Consider the following 5,421-nt stretch of genomic DNA (forward strand, 5'->3'; position numbering starts at 1 on the left):
CCTGGCACCGGACCCTCCCCCGACCCAGCGCTGGTCTCCGGGGTGTGCCCGTCTCCGCCCGCGCTCACGGTCCCCCTTTACCTTCTGGACGAAGGGCCTTTCCCAGCCTCCGAGCCGCAGGAGGTTTCTAGACCGGCGCGTCCATCTCGGTCATGCTCCGTGTCCGGAGTCCTGGGACGGGTGTCTGACAGCCCCCTCCCCTCGGAAGATGAGATTAAACGAGGAAAGACTTAAGCATATATTTTGGGACCATCATTGGCTCTTTCATTTTTTAGCAGACATTTATTAGAGAAGACTGTACTAAGTGGTTAAGACCAGAAATCAGATCTGAATTTATTATTTTTTTTTGAGAAATCAGATCTGAATTTAAATCTGTGGCCTTGACACATGAGCTTAGGCAAATGGGCTCTGTTGCCTCAGTTTCCTCTATTGTCACAGGGTTTAAGTTGTGCGGATTGTCACGCCAGTGCAGTGACAAGTTAGCTCAGGGTAAGTGCCTGGTCAGTCTTAACTGTCATTCTTTCGGAGCTCTGTAAGAATTCTTATCCATGCTCGGATGCAAACATGAAATATAACAATTATACTCCCCCAAGTCACAGTTTGTGGTGTAGACAGACTTGTAGGAAAATAATTGCCAAACCATGTGATAAAAACTAGAGAGATATACATAGGAAACAGAGGTGGCCAGGATGAGGGATCGAGTGATGGAAGAGATGGTCGGGAAAGGCTGCTTGTAGTAGGAAATGAACCAGGTCAAGGTAAGCCAAGCTTCTGAAGTGTGGCTCAATCTGGAGACCAACTGGAACGTAGGAATGGGTGGGGAAGCAGCAGGAGGCGAGTAGGTCAGATCACACAGGACTAAGGGCGTGCCGAGGGGTTTGTGGGCTTTCACGCGATAGGCCATGAGGAGTCTTCAAGGGGAATCCTTTGAGCAGACCTGCATTTCAAGTAGGTCACTCAGGAACGTGGAGTCTGGATACAACCTTAGAAGCAGTAGGTTTTTATTATGATTGGGGTAAAGGGGGGAGAGAACCTGAAAACACCATTAACCAAGATGGGTTAACGCTGAGAAGATGTGAGGATACAGAAGAATGACAAAGTTCATTTTGGGATATGTTGGACTTACTATGCCATCAGCTGGTGGAGACTCTCAGGGGTGGTTGAACTTGGGTGCAGAGTAAAGGAGTGAGGCCGGGCTTTCAGGGACCTCCACGGCATGAATCCACTCCAATGATGTGGCTCTTTCTCTAACTATGCCTAATATATCCTGCCCAAGGAATTTACACATACCCAGGAAGCCTTCCTGTCTCCTCCATTTGCCTAAATCCTTCATCACTTACCCACCTGTGGCCATCCTCAGACCAAATTCCTTTACAACTGGATTGTACTATTCATTCCGCACTCGGCCTGGGCTGCTCTGTGGTGGTGACTTCTTTGGGCACATGCCCAGTCTCCACAGTTAGCACCAGTCAGTAAACACTAAGGACTGCACTGGCTGAGGCTCTGGGTTAGGCCCTGGGTTAAAGAGAGACATACTTGTCCTCATGGAATTTACAGCCTACCAAAAGCCTGATGTGGAAGAAATAAAATTGAGTGCAATGGCATCCCCGTTACTGAAGAAACAAATGGCATGGAGATTTTTTTTTTTGGAGGCTTCACTGGAGGGAGTGATCTTTTAAATGGAGCCCTGCCCAGCTGGTGTGGCTCAGTGGTTGAGCCTCGGCCCATGCACCAAGAGGTCACCAGTTCAATTCCTGGTCAGGGCACATGCTTGGGTTTCAGGTTCAGTCCCCAGTAGGGGCTTGCAGGAGGCATGTTGATATTTCTATCTCTCTCCCTCTCCCTTCCTCTCTCTCTCAAATCAATTTTTAAAATATTAAAAAATAATCCTATATAATAAAAGGCTAATATGCAAATCGACCAAAGGCTGAACGACCAGTTGCTATGACTCACACTGACCACCTGGGAGCAGATGCTCAATGCAGGAGCTGCCCCCTGCTGGTCAGTGCACTCCCACAGGGGGAGTGCTGCTCAGCCAGAAGCCGGGCTCACGGCTGGTGAGTGCAGCGAAGGTGGCAAGAGCCTCTCCCACCTCCGCAGCAGCGCTAAGGATGTCCAGCTGATGGCTTAGGCCCGCTTCCCACACTGGCAGTCAGACATCCCCTGAGGGCTCCAGACTGCGAGAGGGCACAGGCTGAGCTGAGGGACACCCCCCCCAAGTGCACAAATTTTGTGCACTGGGCCTCTAGTTTAAAAAATAAAATAAACGGAGCCCTGAATTAACCTCGGTGGAGAGATAAATAGGAACATTCTAAGCAGAGAGAACTGTTATGTGTATAGGCCCGGGAAGAGAGTGTGGTATGTGTAATATGGATGGCTGGTGTGGCTGAATTGGGGCAAAGACCAGCAGGGGCAACAGATCCCCCAGGGCCATATAAGCCATACTTATTCACTTATTCACTTATTCAACAAATCTTTCTTGAGTGTCAAATGTGTGCCAGGCAATTTTACTTGGCAGAAATTGAGCAATGGTGTGGACTACTGTAATGAACACACAGATAAAGCGTATCTTCTGCTTGGGGAGATAGAAAATAAACAAATACATAAACAAGGAGCTGTAGGACAAGGCCTCTCTAGAGAGGGTGGTCAGGGAAGACCTGTTTGTGAGGTGACATTTGAGCTGAGGCCTGAAAAATGAGAAAACTAGCTTTTTGTTGAGTTGGAGGCATAGCATTTTGGGCAGAGAGAACAAGTGCAAAGGCCCTGTGGTAGGCATATTTGAGGAACAAAAGAGAGATTACTTGGCTGGATAATTGCGAGTGTTTAGGAGTAGGGTGAAAGAAGGAAAGCAGGCCCAGACCTAGTATGGTTATGGTAAGTAAGGCATGGTAAATTATTAAGTACAGAAATAATCAGATTTATAATTTTTTTTGGTTAATTCTCACCAGAGGATATATGTATATATTTTTAAGAGTGGAAGGGAGGAGAGACAGAGAGAAAAACATTGATGTGAGAGATACACATTGATTGGTTGCCTCCTGCACCCGCCCCAACCAGGGCCTGGGATTGAGCCTGCAACCAAGGTACATGCCCTTCACTGCAATCGAACCCATGGACTTCAGTCCAAGGACAGACGCTCTAACCACCATCTAGGATCAAATTTATTTAAAAAAGAATATTTTTATTGGTTTCAGAGAGGAAGATAGAAACATCAATAAGAGATAATCATTGATCGACTGCCTACTGCATGCCTCCCACTGGGGACTGAGCCCACAACCTAGGCATGTGCCCTGGCCAGGAATCCAACTGTGACCTCCTGGTTCATAGGTCGATGCTCAACCACTGAGCCACACCGGCTAGGCCAGATTTGTTTTTAAAAGACAACTTGGGTTGCTGTGTGCAGAATGCACTGTGTAGGGCAAGAGTGCAAGCAGGAAGACCAACTTTAAGTCTTGGCAGAAGTTGAGCAACGGTGTGATCTTGAATAGTAGAGGATGGCAGCAGTGGAGAAGGGTAAATAGATTTCAGAGAGAGACAGGAAGTAGGTCTGGGAAAAGGAATAAATGTGGAAATGAAAGAGGGAGAGAGGAGTCAAGGCTAAACCGTGTTTCTAGATTGAATAACTAGATGGTTGGTGGTCATTTTGCGTCGAGGTGTGAGATGGGGATATCTTGAGGACCCCCACTTCCCCAGATAGCCCAGAGGATACAAAGAAGTCTGTACAGGTCTGCAGCTTGGGAGAATGTTTTCTGTAGATACCACATTTTGGAATGCTTACCTATGGGTGATAATTGGAGGTTCATTGAGTGACAAGAACTCCTGGGATAGAATGCGGAGAGCTGATACCAGCAGAGTAGACCAAGTCAAGAGATAGACAAGTACCTGCTGGAGGTAATGAACATATTAGTGACTTCAGTCACCTCAGGAGAGTGGTGAGTGGGAGGTGAGGAAACAGGAGACCACGAGGGGCAATGAGCTCAGAAGCTTTGCCAAGAATAAGAGGGGGGCGTGGGATTGAGACAAGAGCTCTTGGACAGGGCCTGGGTTTTCAACCCTCGGTGGTTCCAGGAACCCCGACAAGGCCTGTGCAGGGAAGGCTGTCTTCCTTAAGGGCAGAGAGCGAGTCATCAAGGCCCAGCCCACTTCCCATCAGAGGTCCGGGTGGGGTTAGCAAAGTCACTCTTAACCTTGGGTGAGGCTGACTCAAGGTGGGAAGGTTGCCCCAACTCCCAGTGATAAGCCCTTGCATGACCACAGTGAAACCCTGACCCCCCCAATTTCCCAAGACAGTGCACTCTGGAAGAAAATAATCTCATTTCTTCTCAGTCCTTAGTGGTCTGACCACCCAAGGTGAACAAACTGAAATGAGAAAGTACAGGAACAGCAGCACAAAACAATGTGAAGATAGGTTGCTTATGAGATTTTCAGGAACTAGAAAGATTGTTCTAGAAAAAGAGGCAAACAAGTTGGCTTCAAGGGTCTTCCCATATTGGACCCTGCCTCCCCACTTTCATTGATTCCAGTGACCACACAGCAGTCAAACCTTTTTTTTTTCACTTTATTGTACAAAAAAAGGGAAAACAAAACTTCCACAGTTGGCCTTTAGCTTAGGCAGACACCTCTAAGCCACTCCCTCCCCCTCCCATGATACAAATTCAAGTTGTGGTTGTTGTTAAAACCTACAAAAACACTCCTTAAATATTAGAAAAAAAATTGGGGGGGGCGAGGATGTGGGGGTCCTCCCACCCCAGCCATCCCATCCCAGTGCCAAAATGCACTCAGAGTGACCTCTTACAGCACCAACACCCCCACCCCCACAGCCCTGTTTGTACTGTAAGAATTTTTCAATTTTTAAAACAGGAAATAAAAAGCGCCCCAAAGTTGTTTTTAAATGAAAACACATTCCACTAAAACACAACAGCACAGGGGCACTCAAACAGGGAATGGGGTTCTCTGTAAGGGCTCTTGGTAAGAAATAGAACCTGGGAAGCCCTGTGCCTAATTCCAGGATAGGGACAAAGGAAGGGGGGAGTGGGAGTGGGAAGTGTCCCTCCCTAGCTCCCCCAACCCCAGCACCACGTCCAAGGCAAAGATTGTTTGCCTTCCTTTGGGAGCAGGATCCACTTTTCCTATCCCACCTCCTAGGTGGAGTTCCCACTCTTCCCCCATTTCTTGGCTTTCATTCAGATGGGGGAAGGATGAAAAGCACAGAGCCCCAATTAAATAGCTCACTGACATGATTGCAAAAAAAAAAAAAAAAAAAAAAACCAAATCAAAAAAATTAAACCCACAGAGACAAGGTGGCTTGGCTTATTAAGGATCTAGGAATCAGGGTACCAAAATTTTGGGGATAGCTGGGAAGGGTTAGAGGGACAGCTGCAAAGGCAGCTTTTAAAGACCTCTCTCCCAGCTGTGGGTTTG

Source organism: Myotis brandtii, unplaced genomic scaffold, assembly GCF_000412655.1.
Source record: "Myotis brandtii unplaced genomic scaffold, ASM41265v1 scaffold1814, whole genome shotgun sequence".
Classification (NCBI taxonomy): domain Eukaryota; kingdom Metazoa; phylum Chordata; class Mammalia; order Chiroptera; family Vespertilionidae; genus Myotis; species Myotis brandtii.